Raw genomic sequence first — 25,500 nt, 5'->3', positions numbered from 1 at the left:
CAGAAGGCTAAAGTAATTTGGTCAGAAGAAGACTGGGCGGCCCAGTGCTTCCTGGGAGGCGCGCAACGGAGACCAAACGCTCTCGGGCTCCTTCCTGGGGGCGGGGCAAACATGCCACTCGGCGTCCTGGGAGGCGCCAGAGCGCCTGCGGCAGGTTTCCGCATGGAAGTCGCACCCTCTCCCCGTGCCCCACACCCGCAGCTCAGGTACAGGATTCTCAAGCAGAAAAGGGTGGAGGCTAAGGGAGAGCGGGCAAGAGAAAAGAGGACCGGAGAAGTGGGGGTTGTGGAAGGGGGGCTCTGGTGGGATGTGGGGTATCAGTGTGGAAAGGAGACCTTGGGCTTGAGGAAAGGAGGAGAGTGGCAGACTGGGTCACGGAATGGGTGGAGTCGGATTTCTAACCACTGGAAAGCGTCTCGTGCATATTGTTCCACAGCCTGACGTCTTTGCTTATGTGTGGGGCCGTCTTTCTAGGCCAGTACATACAGATCTCCCTCGTTTATTTTATTGGCTACATGATATTACATATAAGGAGGTACGCTAAGGTATGTGTTTCCTTATTAATGGACATTTAGATTGGCTTATATTTGGCCAGTTATTTCTAGAGACTTGAGGTAGGCAAAGTTTGTGTTTGACTCCCACTGTTGACTCACCTTTAGATTCCTGATCTACTCTTGGTGAAAGCCCTTGGCTAAGCTAGTGGTTGTCAAGCATTTAAAGGGCTATCACCTCTGTGGGAATAATTGCCTTTTAAGACAGGAATACAAAGATTAGGAGCCAGAAGATCTGGAGTCCTGACCAGAGTCCCTATGCAGCCATGTGAGTGGTCTTAGTCTAGTTCTATTTCTGCATATTGAATGTGATGATAATCATATGTACCTTACAAGCTGCTAGAAATTTGAATTCATGCATGTGAAAAAACCATATTGTGTAAATGGTAAGGTGCTCCAAAGATATTCTTTTTTTTTAATTTTTTAAATGTTTATTTATTTTTGAAAGACACAGTGACAGTGAGAGCAGGGGAAGGGCAGAGAGAGAGGAAGACACAGAATCCAAAGTAGGCTCCAGGATCTGGGCTATCAGCACAGAGCCCAACATGGGGCTTGAATCCACAAACTGTGAGATCATGACCTGAGCTGAAGCCGGATGCTTAACCCACTGAGCCACCCAGGTGCCCCAGATATTCTCTTCACAAGTAAAGTGTAAGGACCTTATATAGAGAGGCTTTGCTTCTTTATACATGAACATTTGCTTAGCACTTATCACTCCTGGCATTGCTTAACAAGATTTACATTTTTTTTTAATTTTCCCTCCATTTAATCCATACAACAACCCTTTGAAGAAGGTACTAGTATTATCCCAGTTTTCCTTTTTCTTTTTTTAATGTTTGTATATTTTTGAGAGAGAGAGAAAGCATAAGTCGGGGAGGTACAGAGAGTGGGACAGAGGATCTGAAGCAGGCTCTGCACTGACAGCAGAGAGCCCGACATGGGGCTTGAACTCCCAAACCACGAGATCTTAACCTGAGCCAAAGTCAGCCATTCAACTGACTGAGCCACCCAGGTGCCCTTTTCCGAGTTTCCTCCTTTTCCAAGGAGGAAAGAGAGGCTTAAATTAAGTTGCTTAATTAATTAAATTAACTTGCTCCCTACAGTCACATAGTAAGTGACAGAGCTGGGATTTGAGCCCAGGTGTGACTGATTCTAAAGCCCTTACTCTTGGGGCGCCTGGGTGGCTCAGTCGATTGAGTGTCCGACTTCAGCTCAGGTCATGATCTCATGGCTTGTGGGTTTGACCCCCGCATCGTGCTCTGTGCTGACAGCTCAGAGCCTGCAGCCTGCTTCAGATTCTGTCTCCAGCTCTCTCTGCCCCTCCCCCACTTGTGCTCTGTCTCTAAAATAAATAAACATTAAAAAAAAAATTAAAGGCCTTACTCTTAATCACTGTGTCCACTCTTATAGCATCTCAGCCCTTCCTGCCTTCCTTCCTTCTCCATTCCAGGCCCACAGGTTTAACCCAAATGATCTCATCAGTTTCTAAAGTATTTATACTTTCTGAACTACTTGTGTGCCAGTCATGTCCTGCTGTGTGGCATCTTTTGTATTTTTGTCTCATTTTGCTATTTGTCTTACTGTTGGCTTCTGTTGCAGCAAGTAAAAAAATGATTGCTATTCAAGCTAGCAATTCCCTCAAAGACAGAATTGTCTTTATTCAACAAGTTGCTTTTATCAGCTGAGTGTGGAGCTTCATAGGAGCAGAGAGCAAATCTGTTTTGTTACCAAAGCCATAGGAGCTAGCACTGTGCCTCACACACACACACACACACACACAAGTTGTTTAATATTTGTGAAGACCAAAGAAGATGAAACTCCAAGGGTTTGGGCTTGAATACCTGGGACACAACAAAAGGAGAGGAAATGTCTGCCAAATCAAAGAACACAGATAAAGCACTTATACTTCCTGGTACAAAATAACATTTTTTATTTTTTAAATGTTTACTTATTTATTTTGAGAGAGAGAGAGAGATTGAGAACATGAGTGGGGGAGGGGCAGAGAGAGAAGGAGGGAGAGAGAATCCCAAGCAAGCTCTGTGCTATCAGCTCAGAGCCCGAAACAGGGCTTGAACTTGCCAACCATGAGATCATGATCTGAGCCAAAATCAAGAGTTAGAAGCTTAACTGACTGAGCCACCCAGGCACTCCCAAAATAGGATTTTAAATCCATGTTAGTTATTATTGCTACATAAGTATAATATGAATAGGTTTGTGGAAAGGTAGAAAATGAGAAGGCAAAAAAAAAAAAAAAAAGGAAGAAATAGAGCAAAATTATACTGGGCTAGGGCTATTTGTGAAGAGATGGCCAGTGAGGACTTCTCATAGGCAGGATAGGGCAAAGGGCATTTAAGAACAAGGATACCGGGGCACCTGCATGGCTCACTTAGTTAAGTGTCTGACTGTTGGTTTCCACTCAGTTCATGATCTCATGGTTCATGGGATTGAGCCCTGCGTTGGGTTCTGCAGTGACAGTATGAAGCTTGCTTGGGAATCTCTCTCTCCCTCTCTCTGCTCCTCCCCTGCTCATGCTGTCTTTCTCTCTCTCTTAAATACACATTAAAAAAAAAGAGAGAGAACAAAGGTACCTGATATCTACCCTGCCTTAACCCCAACAACTTTGCCCTCAAATCTTCAATAAAAGTCCACTCTCTATATATTCCACTGCCAGTGGTATTTTGGAGAATTCAAGAATTCAGATGGTGTGCGGTGTTGATGGTGTGGTATAGGCAGTCCAGTCAACAGAGATTCTCATTTAGGACGCTGATGCAAAACCATTTCCATTAAGTCTTATAGGATGGGAGATTCTCCAGTGGATGACTTTTGGGACATCAAGACAGCTAAACCTAAAGTTACACTTCTGTGGTTACTCTATTTATTCTGTGTACGTTGTATGTATGTCATGTCCTCCCAGCTGGATTGTAAATTTTTGCAACTAGAAATGACGAGAAATGAGTAGAATTTGTATGGCACTTTTCTATGTTTGAATTTCTTTTCTTTACACTAACTGACTGAAATTAACAAAACCTTTTGTGGTAGGTGTGACGGTGTCATGGTCCAGACCCCCTCCATTTTAAAGACAAGGACAATCAGCCAGACAGAGGTTAAATACTTGCTTTTGGTTACAAAGCTAACAAGGACCTAAGCCAGCCTTGTATAGTGAAAAAGGACATGGCTTATTAAGGCTTTTCACTCTCTGGATGATATCTAGCTTTCCAATCTCCTTCTTACCACTGTCTCATGCCACCTGTCCAAGTACACGATCACCACACAGAACTATTGACTTTCCCTAAGAAATCTATACCTAAGTGACTTTGGAAAAGTCACCTGACCTCTCAGAGCCTCTGTTCTCAGTTATGCAAATGAAGATAATAATGGCTTTGTTAAAGTGTTGTTGTGGAGATTAAATGTCTTAACCTTAAAGCACTTGGAACATAAAGATGTTTAAAGAATGTTCTCTCCTTGGTTCCCTGGCTTTCTTTCTCTTTAATATCTTCCAACTTAAAGTTCAATACTTCCTGCAGAATTCTACCATATATTCCTTATATTTCTCTGCAACTTTGATGACACCTGATTCCATATCCTGTGCAAGTCCTACCACTCTTCCTGGGACCAAAGATAGTCTCAGAAGGGGCTAGAGGCTGGTAGCTAGAGGCTGCTCGGGATGGCTTGAAGCATCCAGACAGGAGCCTCCTGCCATGTTTAGGGCACAAGGCCAAAGATCAGAGCTGATGAAACCAAATCTGTTCTTAGGTGATGGGGATGATGTAGATCAGGGAAAAGAGACAACTAGGTCATCAAATGAATTCAAAACAAATACGAGACACTCATGGTAAGCCCTAGTCATCAACAAGAAGAACATGACATAAGAAATTACATTAGAAGAATTACATGACATAAGAAGCTTACATTTTTCATTAGACTGAGTAACTTCTATCAGTTTTTATTTTTAAAAACTCAACTCTTGCTTCCAGAAAGGCAAAGGCATATTTTTGAATTCCCCAAATTCACTTTTTCACTGTCTCAAGGCTCATGTTTATCACATTCAAAAGTACAGAGATTTACTTTGACTATAAAAATCCTTTCCATATATTTTAAGCAGGAATCCAAACAGGAATATTGAAGCCATTTTTAACTTAGAGAACAGTAATTTCTTTGCCAAAATCATATTTCTACTTGTCAAGAGCTGTCATTCCCTCAGGGGAAGTAAACATTTATGTCTGTGGCACTGAATGCCTCATAAAGAAACATTAGAGGAGGGTAACCCCTTTTCCATGGTGACAAGACTGATTTGAATTATTCATTAAGTGAAGGATATTCATTTATGATTAACCAAACTCAGGATGATGCAGAAAATTTCCCAAAGAACATATTATCCTTCAGATATTTTACAGTGGAGGGCTCCTGTATTCATGGTTTTAGAAGCAAACTATGACTCTGTGAATGGGGAAATTATCCTTCAGCTACATGGCTATAACTTATAGAACAAAAAACAATACCAATTTATTTCCTTAGTGGATTTCAGAGACCAGTTAGATGTTTAAAATAATTTTTTAGAGTAGCTAGACAATGGAAGGCATTATGATAGTCATGTTTTTATAAAGGCAAAATGCTCAGCTGCATTGCATAACTGCATCCCGCCTGGCTGGTGGCCACCATTATTATGAATTTGTTGTAAATGCATTTGGCTGCTTGGCTGTCTCCTAGTGCTGTAGACAACAGCCCATGGCATTGTTGAACCACTCACATGTGTCTGGCTCTGTATCAAAGTGCTGACTGAGTCCAGCGGTGCTTAATAAAGTCTTAGAAGGGGTGGGAGAAATGCTCATAACAGTCATATCACATAATAGTCACACACACAAATCTCAATTACTATTAATAATAACAGTAACATTTGCTGAGCTATGGGTAGCCACTTATACTGGGTATTGCCTGACAGTCCTCACAAAAACCCTATGAGGCATCCAATTGTCATAAAGCCATAGCCATAGCCCCTGCTGCTATCTGGCCCCCACATGTAGAACTGACTAGGAGGAGGGACCAAAGCACCTGAAAATTGGCCAGAATAGACTGCAGAGGCTCTAGCTTCCCAAGAAGCTACCTGATGGGGCTGGGTAAAACAATCCAGAAGTGTTGAGGAGTTAAAGTCTGGGGGTGTGGTAAACCTTAACCAATGAGATTGGAGACAGAAAGAAGCCAGCATTGTAAACGCTGCCTCCTGTGTGGTGGATGGTTCTGAGAAGCAGTAGCTTTGTAAGTACTCTCTGGAGATGCCCTGTAAGATGAAACAATCAGCTTTGTTTGCAATGAAGCTATGTCCATCTTGGTAATACATCCCTTATGTTTGTTTTTGCTTTTTCACTACTTCACTTCTGTTTTCTCTCACATGTACTTCCCTGGGGGAGTTGCATCCATCAATAAAACATTTGCACATAATCTTTTGTTTCCAGCTTTATTTTCTTAGAACCTCAGTTAAAAATGCTCGTACCAGGAGTGGTCTTTATGAGCAGACCCTCAGGGGTGCCTGGGTGGCTCAGTCAGTTAAGCGTCTGACTTCAGCTCAGGTCATGATCTCACAGTCTGTGAGTTCAAGCCCTGTGTCGGGCTCTGTGCTGACAGCTCAGAGCCTGGAGCCTGCTTCAGATTCTGTGTCTCCCTCTTTCTCTCTGCCCCTACCCTGCTCATGGTCTGTCTCTCTCACTCTCCAAAATGAATAAATGTTGGGGCGCCTGGGTGGCTCAGTCGGTTAAGCAGCCGACTTTGGCTCAGGTCATGATCTCGCAGTCCGTGAGTTCGAGCCCCACGTCGGGCTCTGTGCTGACAGCTCAGAGCCTGGAGCCTGTTTCAGATTCTTTGTCTCCCTCTCTCTGCCCCTCCCCCGTTCATGCTCTGTCTCTCTCTGTCTCAAAAATAAATAAACGTTAAAATAAATTTAAAAAAAATGAATAAATGTTAAAAAAAAAAAAAAGACCAGACCCTCAAAATGGGATTTAGGAGTTGAACAGCCAACCTATCTGAAAGCAATAGGAATGGTTTTCTTGATGGCAAGTGAGATAATAATTCCTGCTATGCAGTGGCATGCATTACTGTAACCAAGCTTTTCACCTACAGTAAAGGTGAGATGAGGTGCAGGTGGAAGATAAGGCATTGGGGTACCAAGTAGATGCTGTACCTGACTGGTATGGGAAAAATGATAATGATAAGAATTGAGGAATAAACTGGTTGCTTTTAATAGCATTAGAAGTCTTGCAAAACAACAACAACAGCTTGAAGCAGCTAATCGCCAATGTAAGAACATTATGAAAGCCAGAGGATTTCTGTGGCAAACATAAAGGAGATTCCCATCTCTTGCAGCAGTAAGTTGGACACTGTTGAAAATTAAGTTCAAGATCTAGCGTGGCAGAGCTGCAAAAGAGATTGAATGCATAGTTTCAATAGGTCTTCCATGTCAAAGTCTTTTCCATATAGGAAAAATGTGAGACCTTAACACCTGGCCAAGAAATATATGGGTGGATGAGCCTCAGAACTTTGAGCTCCCAATTGTCCCTAAATCTTCTTAGCCAAAAGAAGCAGACCATTTCCTCTTAACAGAGGAAAACAACCTCCCCATGCCTGGAGACCATATATGAACTCACCTGAAATAGATTCATTCATTGCAAGATGATGACTCTTGTTTTCCTCAAGACATGCCTCCATCACCGGTTTTGCCTTCAGTCTGATAACTGGTGTTAGAGCTCTGCACAGCCTGAGCAGGGAAGTACAGGTCCTATGCAGAAGGGATTCACCTACATTCCAAAAGAATTATAATTGAGAATATGTGGGGATCAGAATAATACAGGAAGGAACTTGACAAAAGTGAAGCAGAGCCAGATTTGAAAAGACTTTGGTTCTAGGTAGGATAGAAGATTGAGATAATCTCTGATGTCACGTTCTTTTGAATAATGTACATTGTAGGAAAATACCCCAGGAGTGAATCCCCTACCGAATGGTGTTTAGGTGGGAGATTCATCAACTCAATCATTCTATAGAGGGATGTCTTAACTGATCTCCAAATGTATTCAGAAATTGGCAGTTTAGAGAATCTGTGGAAAAGTAATAGCACTTTGGTAAGCTGTGGGCATGAACTGATATGCACAAGGACTTTCATTATTTTAGTAGGCATTTTGGGAAGGTGTGTCAGGGACATAGAGTTAAGAGAAAAAGGAGATAATAAGTATGGGGGATAGAATGGGGCTTATCCATCAGTTAAAACCAATGGTCTAGTTTTGAGTGCCTTTGGAAAGAAGGTTTAGGTTTATTCATTTTTTAAAGTTTATTTATTTTGAGAAAGAGAGAGAGAGAGTGTGTGTGCGAGAGTGGGGGAAGGGCAGAGAGTGAGGGGGAGAGAATCCCAAGCAGGCTCCACGCTGTCAGCACAGAACCCATTGAGGGGCTCAACCTCATGAACCATGAGATAATGACAAGAAGGTTTAGTTTTAGAAAAAGTTATAAACTCATGAAAAAATTTAAGAGACTGAGATTATTCACTATATACCAAAATTCAGTGGGCAGGAGAAAATGGAGCCATAAGGCTAGGGAACAGGCCATTTTTCTTTTTTCTTTCTCTTCGCCTCCATGTAGCTTTGGGACTCCAAAGGCTCCAGATGACCACCATCATAAGTCTAAGTGGTTACCGTCAGTGACTATTGCATCTGGAAGAATGACATTCTCACAGCACTGGTAGTAGAAATGGTAGCCAAGCCTCTCAACAAGGTAGCTGGAGCAAGAGAATTCAATATTCTTGGGAACACCAGCAAAAATTGGATGAGACTGTGGTATTAGGAGCTAGTGGCTAAAGGTGTGATAAACCAAATAATGATCCTCCAAAGATGTCTCTTTTCTAATCCGTGGGATCTGTGAATATGCTACTTTACAAGGAAGAAGGCACTTTGCAGATGTGATTAAGGTTAAGAATCTTGGGATTTGGAGATCATCTGGAAGTATCCCTGTGGGCCCATTGTAATCACAAATCCTTAAAAGCAAATCTTTCTTGGCTGTGGTTATAAAGAAAGAGATGTAACAACAGAAACGTCAATGAGATTCTGCATTGCTGGTTTTGAAGATGGAGGAAGAGGGTATGAACCAAGGAATTGGGATAGGGAGTGCTCTAGAAGCTGAAAAAGGTAATGAAAGGGATTCTCTCCAGAGCCACCAGAAAGGAGGATAGCTCTGCTGACACCTTGATTTTAGTCCAGTGAGACATGTGATGCATTTCTGAATTGTGTTGCATTTACAGAATTATAGGATATTCAGTCATTTTAAGCTGGTAATTTGTTATGGCAGCAGTAGAAAACTAATACACAAGGGGTGCCTTGGTGGCTCAGTTGGTTAAGCGTCCGACTTCGGCTCAGGTCATGATCTCACAGTTTGTGAGTTCAAGAGTTGGGCTCTGTGCTGACAGCTCAGAGTCGGGAGCCTGCTTGGGATTCTGTGTCTCCTTCTCTCTCTGCCCCTCCCCCACTTGTGCTCTGTCTCTGTCTATCAAAAATAAATAAATGTAAAAAAATTTTTAAAAATAAAAGAAAACGAATACACAAGACAATGAATGTAGTGGATAAGAGATCTCATAATTGGGATTAACATCAAGATGATGAAAGGCATGGGTCCTCAGGTCCTTAGCAGGATAACTCAAAATAAATGCATAGCTAGACACATTGTAGTAAAACTTTAGGTCTTCAAACACAAAGAACAAAATTCCAACAGAAGAGAGAAAAGACAAATTAACTACAAAGACACAATTGGACAATGAACTTCTCATCAGCATAATTAAAGACCAAGATACAATAGGATAAATTCTTCAAAGTACTGAGAAAAATAATGGTCAAATGAGACTGCTATCCCTAGCTAAACTGAAGGAGAGCTAACGATATTTTCAGACAAAGTAAGACTGATGATTTTTCATTCATATATCCCTGAAAGAGCAAATAAAGGGTGTCCTTCAGAAGCTGGTACTTCTATATCACTTACATATTAGTAAATGCATTTTTGGAGTGCAGTTTCACTTGAGGAAGCTCAAAAGAAAGGCTGGGGGGGTCACTTTACATATGGTTTATCAGCATAAAGGCTAAAGATTAAATTTTATAATAGAAAATAAGCTTCTATATTCACTGCATAACATTAAAAGTATTTTTATTTTTATTTTTTTCAGTCATTCAACCCACAATTTTTATTCATTACCAATCATGGAGGAAGCAATTTCTTATGGTGCCATTAGTGATTATCTGAGTCCCTGTATTTATATGCTTATGTAAGAAAACATGTGTAATCATAACATCAAAGCAATCACTTAGGAACCAACCACAAATAAAATTAAATCATTTTCCACGCATCTCTCTCCAGACATCCCTTGAAGTTTTGCAGTCCATGACTTATGTGGCTGTAGGAAGTGGGCCTTTCAAGACTAATATCTAACTCTCCCAATAATTTAATACTTTAGTCTCTGTGCAAATACAAATCACCTGCAAATTGAGATTAAAATTCTTATATAAGATACAGAATTTCTAGAAATAAACATGATATGACACAAAGCTTTTGACAGTTAAGGGTTATGCCCAATTAAAGACCAGCTCACACTGGGGCGCCTGGGTGGCACAGACAGTTAAGCATCCAACTTTGGCTCAGGTCATGATCTCAGTCTGTGAGTTCGAGCTCCACATCGGGCTCTGTGCTGACAGCAGAGATCCTGGAACCTGCTTCAGATTCTGTCTCCCTCTCTCTCTGCCCCTCTCCTGCTCACGCTCTGTCTCTCTCTCTCAAAAATAAATATCCAAAAAAATTTTTTTTTAAACAAAAAGACCAGCTCACAACTGGAGAAAGAATCAACAAGGATAATGACATAGTGTAACTGGACCAATATGAGTTCGCTCTTTGGTGAGTCACAGATAGAAACTATGCCAGGTAGGTTGTTGCACAAAGGAAACTGTATTTGCAGCAAGTGGGATCACAGGGAATAACTCGCAAAGCCATGACTTTGCCAAGCAAGGGTGAATGGGTTCCTTTTATTTAGGACCAGGATGAATATTTAGATAGGGAAGCCTTGTCATCATAAGCAGAGGCGGGCATAAGGCCATGTATGCACCTTTAGGAAACATGTCTATACGTACATCGTATGTTGCGTAAATGGAGCTTATGCTCCTCCTTGGATGAAGATTTTAGAATTATAATAAAGTAAAGGCAGTTGTCAGTCATTCTAGAGGTTACCCCATGGTCCATCTTCTCAGGCATGAGTTGGGGTTCACACTCAAACTGGTCTGGGTGGTCTGGGCTGGCTGGAGGTCTTGTCAAGGCAGTCCCTACTGCTTGCGGGGTGGTTTCAGTTTCCATTTGCCTGTGCGCAGAATCGCCTAGACAGAGTGGTCTTCACTGTAGGAGGAGGCGTAGGTGGTCTGAACCCTGGACTCCAAGCATCTTCTTGTTCCCCAGTAGCAGTGGTCCTCACTGCCCTCCTCCCCGCAAGTGAGCCTCCCACCCACCAAAAATATTTTTAAAATACTTGTTTGGAGGATGCCAAATTATTAGACTGCCCGGGCAGGTGCTGTCAGGACCCTTTCTAGAGGATGCAGAATGTGAATGTTACCTACTAGAGCTTATAAAAGTTCACCTTTCTGGGATCTCCAGGGAAATACTGAAAAAGGGAGGATCTGGAAGGTGATTTTTTTCTGATATCACTCTCCATTAAAAATTTTTTTTTTTAATTCATAAAAGAGAGTGCCACTTCTGCCCATAAATCATTACTGGGATGAGAAATGTCCTCCCACAGTAAACAATTAGGAAAGTGGACAAAATGTTTTAAATGACTGTTTTCAGGCATTAGAAAATACTCAGTAAGGGACTGTGACCCCTGAGAGAATGAGTACAAGCAAGGTGAGCCCTAAATCTGTCCTCCCTTAATGTCGTGCTACCCAGGAAAGATCCACATCCTCTGTGGCCAAACTTGCAGAAGCACAGTTTACTTGTTCTTTCTACTTCCTCACCTTCCATTCGCTCCTCAGCCAAGTGCAATTTAATTGTCATCACAAACTACTGTATTAAATACTCCCACTAAAGTGATCAATAATAACCTCATCGTTAGATATAATGTACACACACTTACTAGTCCTATTTCATCAGGTACCTCTGCAGCAAGACCCCTAAAACAACCCCTTCCCATTTGAAAAAAAAATTAGCTATTTTTAAGTTTACAGTATGGTAGTGTTAACCATATGCTCATTGTTAAACTGTTCTCTAGAACTTTTTCATCTTGCAAAACTGAAACTCCTACCCACTGGATAACAACTCCTCTTTCCTCCTCCCCCCAGACCCTAGCAACTACCATCCTAATTTCTGCTTCTATGAGTTTGACTATTTTAGATACCTCATATAGTAGAATCATGCAATATTTGTCCTTCTGTGACTGGCTTATTTTACTTAGCATAAATAATGTCCTCAAGATAATCCATATTGTAACACATAACAGGATTTCCTTCTTGTTTAAGGTTGAATATTATTCCATTGTATGTATTTACCATGTTTTCTTAATCCATTCATCCATCTATGAACACTTAGGTTGCTTTCACCTGGCTATTTTGGATAATACTGCCATGAGCAGGGGTGTGCAAACCCCTACCTCTTGAAATTCATCTGTTTGTTTCCATTATGCCAAACTTTCTTGTTCATCTACCTCTCTGGCGGCCTATTCTCTGTTTGCTTCATTTGGTTGTTTTTGTTTTTCCCCTCACTTGCTCTTTATGTGTGAAGTATTTTCAGGGATTTTGTCAATGGGCTTTTCTTATTCCATTATTTATATCTTGATTTTAAAAAGCTAATCCACAGGATTTCATTGTTCTTCAAAGCTTCCGAAACTATATTTCTAACAGTTTGCCAAACATTTCCACCTGTGTGTTCCAGTGATATCTCAAACTAAATATGTCCAAAATCAAACTCAAATCAACATGCTTGTCTACTCTGTCAGCTCTAAGTTATGTTGTAGGTATACAAAGATGAATAACTTCACACTTCCTTCCCAAAATGCTCTTCCTCCTGCACCCTCTACATTTTATAAATATTATCACTGTTCCCAGTCACCCTGGGAAAGGCCTCTTGGTCACCTCACATCTCTTTCCTCTCCATGTCCTATTGATTGTCTCAAACATCTATTTCCTCTGCCTTTTCTTCTCACTTTTTTGCCCCTGGACTGTCACAGCTGCCTCCTAATTGGCCTCTAGTCCACCTCCCACACCACCTCCACCAGGATGGTCCTTCTGAAAGACAAATCTGGTCATGCAGACCCCTTGCTCAAAATGCTCAGTGACTCTTCGTTGCCTATAGGATCATTCTAAGATCCTGGGCGTGGCACAGAAGGCCCTGTCTGACATGGCACCTATATGCCTTTCCTGTATTCTGCTTCACCATCCTCATTCTCCCTGTTTTCTTGAAACATCATATTATGCTGCTGTTTTCAAAATGCTAGGCTCACTCAAGCTTCCCAGTCATTTCCCATTCTGTGTCCTCTGTCAGAGATGCTCTAAAGTTCTCTCCCACCCCCGTCCTCCATGTTTTCTTAGCAAATGTATCCTCTCTTTCAGCTCCTACTTCTCAAGTCTCAGCAGTCATGGCTTCCCCCGCAATTTCCCTGGGGATGGCTCTAGATCTCTAATCCGAGGCAGTGTGGAGTAGTGGAAATAAGCCCAGACTTGATTCACGAGGCCTGGTACTTCAAATCCTGATGCTGCCACCTGCTGGTGGTGCCAGTTTTGTCTGTTAGAAAATTTCGGTCCTCATAGGGACCTGGGGGGGTGGCTGTGAGGTTGAGGAGTAACATCCCATCTCTGCGGTACTTGGAAGAAGGTGCTGAAGAAAAGCTAAATTAATTACTTTTCCTGTTGTCAAATTCACTTAGATATATAAGCATCAACTCAAAGTCCATTTTTACTTATTTTCAAAGCAATTCCTCCTCTAGATATGTCTCTTTCCATCAGTAGCTGTCATTTTTTTGGTCATCCAGACCAAAAACCTGTCATACTGGATGTCTCCTTATTCTTCATCTGTCCATACTTAATCAGCCTTGTCCCCTTCTTCCACCATCCTACTCTTATATTTTGGAATTTCATTGTTGTCTGGCTGGTCTTAAGTACGACTTTACCAATGTCACTCCTTTGTGCCAAAATCCTCAATGGGTCTATATTAGCTATGAAATAAAGCCTAAATTCTTTAGTAATTTCACATTTGGCCACATAGTTGCCAGATGTAGCAAATAAAAATACAGGATGCCCAATTAATTTTGAATTTATTTAATTTTTTAAAGAATTTACTTTGTAAGGTTTATTTATTTTTGAGAGAGAGAGAGAGAGAGAGAGCACAAGGGAGGGTCAGGGAGAGAGAATTCCAAGCAGGCTTTGTACCCTCAGCATGGCGTCCAATATAGGGCTCCATCTCATGAACTGTGAGATCATGACCTGAGCCGAAATCAAGAGTCAGATGCTTTAACGGACTGAGCCACGCAGGGACCCTTAATTTTGAGTTTTAGATAAAAAAATTTTTTTTGTGTAAGTATATCACATGTGATATTTGGGATGCAATTATACTAATAATTTATTTGCTGTTTATATGAAATTCAAATTTAACTGGACATCCTGTATTTTATCTGGCAAACCTCTCTGGCCCTAACTTCTCTCTATTTGGTCCTATATTTCAATACTCTCTGTGAATCTAGGCTACTCGTGGTCTGTCCTTAGGTTTCATGTTGCTTGTCACTTGTATTTTGGCCTCAGGTGCCCAAGGAGAAAAAGTACAGCCTTTGGAATCAGAAAGATCTAATTTTGAACCTCAGTTTCCTTGCTTACCAACCCTATGCCTTGGACAACTAATTTAACTTTCCTAACCTGAGTTTTCTCATCTATAAAATGTGAGTCCTAATACCCCCACATGAAAGAGAGGTTGTGAGGAACAGATGAGGTATACAAACCTAGGACAGTTGAGGTCTACTGAATGTATTCAACATGTTAGTTTGTTGTCATTGTTGCTAGGACTTCTGTAGAGCCACTCTTTGGGCCCTCAGTTGCACTACCGGCCATGATTTGCAAGATGCAATGTGGTCTAGGTTACATTTGTAAGTCACAAAGCCTGGAGGGGACATCAGGGTGATCTCTCCTAGGTGACCTGAGTTCCCAGGTCCTACTCTGCAACCTGGAAGTAGGAATGAAGCAAACTGTGCTATGCAGCAGTGGGGATCTGGGATCAGGGAGCCTCGGGTGCTTGCCAACACTGGGATCCACACCTGCCTCCATCGGCTCAACCCTACAAAACCTTCTCTCCACCTTACTCCCTCTCAACCTGTATCCCATCACTCTCCTTGTCTGTTTATTGACAAATGTCTTTAAAAGGTAGTCACATCTGCTGTTTCCATTTCTCCATGTAAGACTCAGCTTATGCTCCAGTAAGTTTTTTGAAATAGTACTTTCAACTGTCTTCAGTCACCTCCTGATTGCCAGGTTCAGTCTATTGTTTACTGACGTATTTGAAACTGCTGAGCACTCCTCTTCAAGTTGAACTCTGTGACCCTGACCTCTTCCGGTTTCCTCTTACTTCTCTGACTGCTCCTTCTAAGACTCTTCTGCCTGTTCCTCATGTATAACTCTTCTGAGCAGGACAGTGGTAGAGTAGGGAAGCCTCTCAATTCCCTCCCAAAAGTCCACTGAAATAATCAATAGAGCATGGATATAGGGGGAAATAATTTGTCACTACTGAAAACTAAGGTTGGAGAGGGGTGCCTGGGTTGGCTTAGTTGGTTAAGCGGCTGACTTTGGTTCAGGTCATGATCTTGAAGTTCATGAATTCAAGCCCCACATCTGGCTTTGTGCTGACAGCTCAGAACCTGGAGCCTGCATCGGATTCTGTGTGTCCCTCTCTCTCTGCCCCTCCCCCCTCCTCTCTCAAATATAAACATTTAAAAATATTTTTAAAACAACAACTAAGGTTGGAATAATCTACAAACTAAAAATCCAGAAGAATCTCTTCCACCAATAACCATAGGCTTGGATTGAAAAGAGCCAGCGAAGGCTTCGTCCCACCCTCCTTCTTGAGGGAGGACAGCTTACCAAGAATTCAAGTGGCAAAACTCCCTGGCTGACTCCACCAGCACTCCCTACCTTGGAGAGACAAGGGCAGCACTGTTCTAGCAGCAAGGAGGTGAGGTGGGTGGCGGGGCCTGCTAAGAGGCCCACCACCAAAAGTACCTACTGGCCTTTGTGGACCTCTGACACTGAACTCCATCACTAGCTTACAAGGACAGGTTTGCTATAGTCTGAAGCAAACATTAAACAGAAAGCTGAGTGCTGTGTGTGAAGGCCTGGGGGTCCTTTTCCAGAGCATCACAGCAGTGCACAAAGCTCCTAGCTGTGGCTCAGCCTTCCTCTTCATTCACAGCCCTGGCTGGTGATCTCAGTACTCCGTACCCCCAGCTGCACCCACCCTCACTTCGATTTAGTCCAGGCTGTCTGCTGTTTGCCCATGCCCACCCCTTGCATCTCTCCCCTTCCTTCCCTGGTTTTCCAACTCCCATTGGCCTTTTGACCAACTCAATTCTGTCTGTCAGGGATGTCACTTCAGCTCAAATAAACACTTAAAGCACCCAAGCACCCTCCCACGTTATAGAGACCTACTTTGGCTAGTAGTTTGATCAGGATAGATAGTGCCTTCTAAGGTGAGGAAGTGAGCTTCAGCCAGCAGCAGAATGAATGAATTTACATTGAATTTCAAGCAGTTTGCGAAAATGCGACTGGTCTCTGTGGGGGAATGGCCAAATATAAAATAAATCAATCTTTGCCTCTCAGGGAATTAAATTCCATTGTTGGACTTTTGCATGCAGTGAAGGGAGCGTGTCCATAAAAAACACTTCATTCCCTGCCCCAGTTCAGAGTCAACTGAAAGACAAAGGAGTTGGTCAGATGGATATCTTTAATATGAGAGAAAATCTGCCATTCTCCTTCAGTTGTCCCTTCTCCTCCCATCTTCTCCTCCGTGTCATTTTCTTTCCTCACTGGCAGAGAGGTAGTGAGGTGGGGAGTGGTGAGCTGCTTGGAGGTGATTTGGCAGTATGCTCACTCACACCCAAGGACACAGCACACTGACGTGGAAGGGAAGAAGCTGCACAGAAGCACATCCATGTCGTGCCCACTGGTGCCCAAGAATGAAGAGATGGCGTACACAGCAGTTAGGCAGAGGAGACAACCCACATGGTTGGGAGACTGTTTACAATGAGCAAATAAGAAAATTGATTGAGCAAATAATTAAATACGTTCAGGATTAGAGAGCCAGGTTTCTCACCATTGGAGAAGGTAAAACATGGAAAGAGGCAACGTTTGAAAGAACTCTGAAATGTACTGGCATTAGAAGTATTGGTATAAGTTCAGGGATATGTTGTGGCGCCTGGGTGGCTCAGTCAGTTAAGCGTCTGACTTCCGCTCAGGTCATGATCTCGCAGTTCATGAGTTTCATCCCTGCATCGGGCTCTGTGCTCACAGCTTGGAGCCTGGAGCCTGCTTCTGTGTCTCCCTCTCTCTCTGCTCCTCCCCTGCTTGCACTCTGTCTCTGTCTCTCAAAAATAAATAAACATTAAAAAAAAATCTTTAAATTCAGGGATATGTGTATACATATATACGCTTCCTAAGTCTGCCTACTGAGAAGTCAAGAAGCCATGACACTCTAGTAGCAATGAGCACTTCTAGTAGCCAGATCTTGTTTTCAAATACCATTCTTCTCTAAAATACCAGGACTCCTTGATGAAATGTTTGACTCCAGGGCTGGGGAAGGGAACGTTGGACAAGAAAATCCTGGAATATCTTGTTTCACAAAGCAAGAAAGTATTCACAAAATGATGAAGACATGTCAAAAGATCATAGCAGCCCCTTAATGGAAATCCCATCAGCCCAACGTGGATCAACTTATGCATGAAAATAATGATAGCAATTTATTATAACCAGTGAATAAAGTAGAAAACCACGGCTCCAAACTGATATGAAATGAAAGCATAAGTGGGGAGGAGAGAAAACTCTTTACAGGAGGCTATCAACAAATAAATGCAGCAGTTATGCATGTAGCAGGAACACTCAGATCAACATTCAGATGAGGTAGCGGTTCATTGTCTGGGAAGGCTAGGATTGTTAATCGGAGATTTGATGGCATAGTTTTGCAACACATCCTCACAAAGTACTAGTCAGCTACAAAGGGAAAACTGCAGATGCCAACATAACCAGGTGATTCACAGTAACACCACCAGTGGTGAGATGGATTAACAACACATGCCCCGTCTCAAACCTTAAAAAGTATATGGCATCATTTCTGAGGAATTCCTGCCAAGAAAGCCAGACCCAAGTGTGGTGGTGAGGAAACATCAAACTGACTAAGGTTAAGGATCATCTCTCCAGAGTATATGACCTGTGTTCTTATTTATTTATGTACTTATATTTATTTATTTTTAACGTTTGTTTATTTTTGAGAGACAGAGCATGAGTGGGGGAGGGGCAGAGAGGGAGAGGGAGACACTGAATCCGAAGCAGGCTCCAGGCTCTGAGCTGTCAGCACAGAGCCCGATGTGTGGCTCGAACTCACAAACTTGTGAGATTATGACCTGAGCCGAAGTCGGATGTTTAACCGACTGAGCCACCCAGGTGCCCCACAACCTGTACTCTTTAAAACTGTCACAGACATAAGAGGTAAAACTGCTGAGGCTATGAAAGGCAGGGAAAAGGGAGAACAGTTTCAGACTAGGAGGCTGAAGAGATTTGACAACAGCAGCGTGTGCTCCTGGAAGGGACAGTGTGCCAGAAAGGAAGAAAAGTTGTTGGGGAAGTTGGTGAGATTTGAATGGGGGAGGGGGGAGACATACAAGTCTATGAATTAGATGATGATGTTTTATTAATGTTGGGGGTTATATGGTAGGTAAGCAGCAAAGTGTCCTTGATTTGGGGAAATACACACTGAAGTATTTAGGGGTGACAGGGCGTCATGGACACAACTTGTTCTCAAAAGGTTCAGAACAGGGGCACCTGGGTGGCTCAGTCGGTTAAGCAGCCGACTTTGGCTCAGGTCATGATCTCACGGTCTGTGAGTTTGAGCCCCGCGTCGGGCTCTGTGCTGACAGCTCAGAGCCTGGAGCCTGTTTCAGATTCTGTGTCTCCCTCTCTCTGACCCTCCCCCATTCATGCTCTGTCTCTCTCTGTCTCAAAAATAAATAAACGTTAAAAAAAAATTAAAAAAAAAGGTTCAGAACACAGCTAATTATTTTATACATGTATATAATTATATATAATATATAAACATAATAAATTTATATTGCATGTACACACACAGTTATGGAGCAAATGTGATAAGATGTTTATAATTAGAAATCTGGGTGAGGGGAATATTTAAAAATATTCTCATAGTTTGAAAATAAAATTAAATTAATTTTCAACAAAGTTAGTAATTTATCCATTTCAAAAGTTATTTAAAAAATTAAAAGGAATGTCAGCTTTTTTCCTTTTTCTTTCTTTCTCTTCTTTCTTTCTTTCCTTCCTTTTATTTTCTTTTTCTTTCTTTCCTTCCTCTCTTTTCTTTTTTTTTTACTTTTCTTTACTTTTCTTTTCTTTTTGCTTTCTTTCAACTGAGGAAAGCTAAGTTGAAGAACATATAGCACTTTTCAGCCCAGGGCAAAGAGCTGAGGACAACCTCAGGCCTTTCCTTGCAGGAACAGTGTCTTTACAGACTAAAATATTTGCATACTGAGATCAGGCTGGGTCCCAAAGAGGATGAAGTTAGAGGCTGAGCCTTATATTTCCTGTCCCTTCTCCCAAACTCATCATTCACATGAGTGTCTGCCTAGCACATCTCAAATATAAAACCCCAAAAGAGGAGTGAGCAGGGGGAACCTCTTTCTAGTGTAAGTCTTTCTACTTGGAAACACAAAGACTGAACATAAGTGCTATCCCTCAAAAGTCTTGTTTTGAGGAAACTCTTGTTTTTCAGGTGTTGGTACGTTGCCCTAGGAGCTCCTCAATTATCTTGGTGTGCATCTGAGCCATGTAGTGGCTTGGGATTTCCTCTTCTCTGGTCCTACCATCCACAGAGACCAATGTGTTATTCTTACCATGGGTGTGAATGCTCTTGGGGTTGGTACTGCTTATTTACTATTTGCATGTGCTGTCAGCTCTCAGGCAAGCAACTCTGTGCCAGGTACAGAGTCAGAACCACTGGATCACCTCCCCCAAACTGATTCCCAGTTGGGAAAGGCCCACTTTTCTATTTCTCAGCCCACATGGGAAACTTCTCCTAAGAAGTTAATCTACTTGGGGCGCCTGGGTGGCTCAGTGCACTGAGTGGCAGACTTGGGCTCAGGTCACAATCTCACATGGTTCAAGAGTTTGAGCCCTGCATCGGTGACAGCTCAGAGCCTAGAGCCTGCTTCGGATTCTGTGTCTCCCTCTTTCTCTGCCCCACTTGCGCTCTCTGTCTCTCTCTCTCTCTCAAAAAATAAACATCAAAAAAACAAGGAAGTTAATCTGCTTGGGCAATAGCTGGGCCTTAGTATACAGCAGCTTTTGGGTCATTTTTTGATGTTTCAGTCTGACCAAGGAATCAGTTCCATCCTTCTGCTTCTATCTGCCCATGCTGGGCCACGGACAGCTATGACAGAGTCCTCCCAGGTCCCAGCCAGCTCTTCCCCTTCTTTGGAATTGGTCTTTCTCTCTTTCCCTTCTGCCAGCCACCCCCCGCTAGCATTCAGTCAGAAAATTTTAATTGGGTTTTACATATTTTTAAAGTTTTTCATAGCATTGTCATTTTACAAACGAGGAAAGCAATGCTCAGAGAGGTTAAGATGCTTACCTAAGATCAACCAGCTATGAGGTGGCAGAGCCAGGACTTAAGCACCCTCTGACTACACAGCTGTGCCCTGCATCTCAGTCAGGGAGGCATTCAAGGCTCCACACCCACTGGTCTCTAGTCTCTGCTCCATCACACCCCTCTGTCCTCCTGACACTGTAGTTAGTGCTCTGATTGACCAGTACTCTCATTCCTTTGCCTTTGTCCATGCTGGTTCTTAAGTCTTGAAGGATACTTTCTCATTCCTCATCTATAGGAATTGTACTCAGTTTTTAAAACTTACTCAGCTCAAATATAAATTATTAGTTAGAACTGCAGAAGACTCATGAAAAATGACATTGAAGTTAGTAAAATCATGAGTGACCATGGGCTTGCCTACCAAATTCGACAATGTTAAAAGAAGGGGATATGTCATGGAGCCTCAAGAAGACAGTTTGGGGGCGTGTGAGGTAGGATCACATGAAACAGTGAGTGTTAAACTAATGGAACATGTTATTCAAGGGGTGATAAAGCTTAAAGATCAACAACTGACATTTATTGAGCCTTAGCCTAAAGCCAGTCCCAGGAGGTAAAATGAAGAGCGTATTTTTAACTGGAAAGACATGTGCTTAAGTACACAATTACAGTACAGTGAGACACATGCCATAATTTGGTACCATGAGAGCTTTGGCTGGGTCTGGCGAAATAAATTTATAGGTGTTGCTACACTTATTTCTGGAAAGGAACCAGAATTTCTCAGGTAGCTAAGTGGCAATAGGGAGAGAAAGATCTTCTAGACAGATCAAGCAACAGTGTAAAAGCATGGTAACATGAGAAAGTATGAAGTGTTTGCATTTGATATTTCTAGAGCAAAGGTTAGTGTGTGCATGTGTGCAAGACTTGCATGTGTGTGTGTGTGTGTGTGTGTGTGTGTGTGTACGCGCGCGCGCCAGTGTGAGATAGTCATGAAGTGTAGGTGGATGAAGAGTTCTAGGAAGTAAGACCAGGAAGGTGGTATAAGGTTTTAACATGAAGGGTTGATGTGAAATGTTCATGAGTTTTGCTTTTTTTCCTCTATACTTTTGAATAGCTTCATGATAAGATTTTCTTTTTGGAAAAATCATTTTTGTTGGATAGTGAATTAAAAATAATTAAGTCTAGAAGTAGAAATTCCAACAAGAAGGCTACTGTAGTAGTTCAAATGAGAGATGATAAGGGCTGGTGTGGTAGACAATGTGGTGTCCTGCCCGGATCACCTGTCACCAGGTGGGAGCCCCCATCCCCAGCAGTGACTGTGGATGCTAACAACTCATAGCTGACCCTTTCTCTAGAGAATTACCCACCACTGACTGCAGCCACCTCACCCAGAAAACAAACTATGATGCCCACCGCCTGCCAACGACTGCCTTCAGTCAATGACTGCTAGAGGGGTATAAGAGATTGGCCCCCTTGCCTTAAGGGGCATAATTCTGCTGTGTGGTTAATGCTTCAAGTACCTTACCTGTGGATCAGGCCAAACTAGATTTTACCTGAGACTACCTGCTTGTCGGGCTCTTTTCCTTTCCCTAGTCTGCTTCTATCCCTCCCTTGTAGTAGGTTTTTCTTGAAACTCATTCCCTCAATAGATCACATGCATCCCAAATCCTCTTCTAGACTCTCCTGCTAGGGAACCAGACCTAAGACAACCAGTATTAATTGTTTATAAGGATGTAGGTGCCTGATACATTGAACCAAGTAGAATTGACCAGGTATGATTGGCCACTAATTAGATGAGTGAGAAGGAAGGTTGACGGATGAAAAGATCTGGAATGTTCTCTAATTTTGGCTTGAGTCTAAGGGGGTACTATTCATTCACCAAAGCATCGTTCTGGGGTGGGTGAGGGAGGAGATGAGTTAATTCAGTTTTGGACAGGTGGGACTGGAGATGCTTGTGGGATACCCAGGACATCCAGGTAGAGATAAAGACCATTGCAGTTTAGAGTTCAGGATAGGAAATCAGAGCTGAAGATGTAGATTTTTGAGCCAACAGCAAATAAATGACAGTCACAATAGAGGTATCATGTTAACTATCCTGGCTCTATACAGGTAAAGTTATAGGATGCTATCCTATTGAATTTCCAAGTTAACATCAGGGAAGGCAATCTAGTTCTCCAATTCAGTCCTTTTGGTCCGTTGTTAGAATTCTGAGCTGGATAATCTTGACCTGGCCTTTTTTTTTTTCTTTTTCTTTTTTTCTTCTGTTGATCCTATTGTGGCTCTGTGTCAAAATTAGGGCCAAATGTAGTAAAAGAATAATATAAAAAAATAGCCATTTTGTTCACAGTGAGTTATAGTCACATCGTTCATGTATACTATGCCCAGATGAACAAAATGCAGTGTTTCAGGGAGCCTGGGTGGCTGTTGGTTGAGAATCTGACTCTTGATTTCAGCTCAGGTCATGATCTTGTGGTTCGTGGGTTCGAGCCCTGAGTTAGATTCCTCACTGACAATGCAGAGCCTGCTTGGGATTCTCTCTCTCCCTCTCTCTCTGCCCCTACCTTGCATGCTCTCTGTCTCTCTCTGAAAATAAATAAACTTTAAAAAAATGCAGTGTTTCTATATCACTTCCTTCAGAACCAGAATTAACTATTTGCCTATGTCTCCATAATGAAGGCCATTAATATTCAGAATCTGAAGGAAGAACTTTTACCCAATCCATCAATACTAGACATTAAGCCTCAGTCTCTATCTTCTCTCCCTCAAAAGTAAAGAGACCTGAGGATACCTAACTCAACTTTTATGATGGAGGCCCACAAAGAAATTACTTGGCAAAGCATGAACCTAATTGCTACAAAGCTTGAGGAGTGAGTTTCCCAACAGTGGCAGAGTTAAGTATGAAGCATGGAAGAAGACAGGAAAGAAACTAGTTCTCCTAACACATCTTCCAAAGTTCCTTACTGGTGTAACTTGAGGTATGAAAGGAAAAATACATTTTTTACTCACTTAATCATTGCTGAAGGCTTCCCCTCTGGCTACATAACATTATTGACACAGTTTTGTTGCTCTGTATTAATTGAACGGCTATGTATTCCTCTGCCTTTTCATTTCAGTATTCTCCAAAGATCACCATCATTTTCTAGTCCTTAAGTGGAAATGAGTTCAGTGGTTAAGTAGACTACTGTGCCTAAGACTGATCCATTTCTGCACCATTCCTTATTCAGACTACCTTTTTATTGGTAAAGCTAACTAAATTCCTACTCTACAATCAACTTACCAAGATCTTTAATAAAAATGTTTATCTTGTTCACTGTATCTTAATAAGGAAAACTTACTGAATAATAATATTTGAAATTGTCTATGGACTTTCCCTGAACTTATTTTTGAAATGATAAATATCATATCAAATAAATTTTTGACATTTTTGTTCCTGGAAGTCATTCTATAAATTATATGATATAATGTGGTATGATGAGTAATAGTACTTGTGGAGAAAAGCTCTGCTTCTGGAATTTCGACAAGTGAGCTGAGATTTATGTGACTATTATGTGACTACTCAATCATTTGAAAGGTACATATAACCTTAATGGGCAAGCCTCCCCCCTGCCCCAACATTTGCACAGCTACTATATATCTCTTTAAATATTAATACAGAAACAAAAATACTATTTACAACCCCCTAAAGAATATCCTGCTTCTTAAAACTCTTTACTATGTTTTTCCCATTTTATTTTATTTTTTTTAATTATTTTTTTTTCAACGTTTTTGTTTATTTTTGGGACAGAGAGAGACAGAGCATGAACAGGGGAGGGGCAGAGAGAGAGGGAGACACAGAATCTGAAACAGGCTCCAGGCTCCGAGCCATCAGCCCAGAGCCTGACGCGGGGCTCAAACTCACGGACCGTGAGATCGTGACCTGGCTGAAGTCGGACGCTTAACCGACTGCGCCACCCAGGCGCCCCGTTTTTCCCATTTTAATAAAAGATCATTTAATAGTTTTTACCCCTTAGTATTTTAGTAAGTTACCTTTAAAGAATGATTTCAAAAGGATATCCATACACTGTATATCCACGTAATGAATCCACCTTATCCTCCAATTCACCAAGCAATTCAGAGACCATAGAGCCAAAACAAAGAATCTCTTGGCCTTGCCCATCCTCACCCTTCCTCCTCCATGTTTTCTAGACCTGATTCAGAGGAAGAGGTAAGTCTCAAAAGTTGCTTCTTGAGTTGCAGCAGGATTTATTCTAGGGTCCCAGAGGCAGTTATTACAGTGGGTTTGGCTTAGCGGAGTCTACATGGTTCTAATCCTAACTGCCACTTTTTAGCTGCATTAAGAGCTGGTCTCGAGGAAGATAGTTAACCTCTCTGTAACTTGGTTGCCTCATCTGTAAAACGGGGATAATACACATCTACCTTACAGAGAAAGGAGCCAATTCTTACAAAACGTCTATAATAGTAGCTGTCGCACAGTAAGTTTGGAGTATTAGCTACTATTATTATCATGGAGCTCAGCCCGCGGTTACGAATCAGTTTGTTGGGCTTTACAAATGTGGCCAACACGCAGTGAACACGGAAGACACTGGAGAGAGAGGGAGGACGGGCTTTCTAATTCTGCCTGCCTCCTATTCAAAGAAAACCTCGGCGGCAGTAAAGAAATACCATAGATCCTAGAAACGCCGCCTGCACAATACACTGAAAAGTTGTAAGAGGTACAGCGGAACCGGGCAAAACCCCACCAGGAACCCGACCTCCGAGTTAGCAAGAGTGGGGTGTGGAAGCGGGCCTTTCCCAGTGAGGGGCGGAAATGGTCTGGACACGCTGTGGTGGGAAGAGCTGCCCGTCCTGGGAGGTGTACCGTGGGGACCAATCGCTCTCGGGATCTGCCTTCAGGGGGCGGGAGAATCGGGACGTCCACCCACCTTGGGCCCGCCTCTGCGCTGTAGGCTACTCGGCCTTTAAATTTCCGCTTGGGTCCGCGAGCGGCGGTCGGCTAGAGAAGGGTGAGCGCGGGAAAACAGCAACAACGGGGAGGGGGAAAAGGGATAGAAACGGGAAAGAGGGGAGATGTGACAGTCGGAGATGAGAAATAGGAAGCAATGGGGGGGGCAGAGAGAAA

General features: G+C 42.3%; 1 pseudogene; it reads right to left on the bottom strand.

The window, feature by feature from the left end:
• Window positions 1-21: 21 nt before the first annotated feature.
• The window catches only part of LOC124508243 (52 kDa repressor of the inhibitor of the protein kinase-like), a 61,376-nt pseudogene continuing 35,897 nt past the window's right edge, over window positions 22-25,500 (bottom strand).

The sequence above is a fragment of the Lynx rufus genome, unplaced genomic scaffold (assembly GCF_022079265.1).
Source record: "Lynx rufus isolate CCGP_SWC_20201006 ecotype Redwood Valley unplaced genomic scaffold, mLynRuf1.p SCAF_13, whole genome shotgun sequence".
NCBI classification, from domain to species: Eukaryota; Metazoa; Chordata; class Mammalia; order Carnivora; family Felidae; genus Lynx; species Lynx rufus.
Note: the sequence above shows the minus strand (reverse complement) of the source record. Positions and strands in the feature narration are given on the sequence as shown.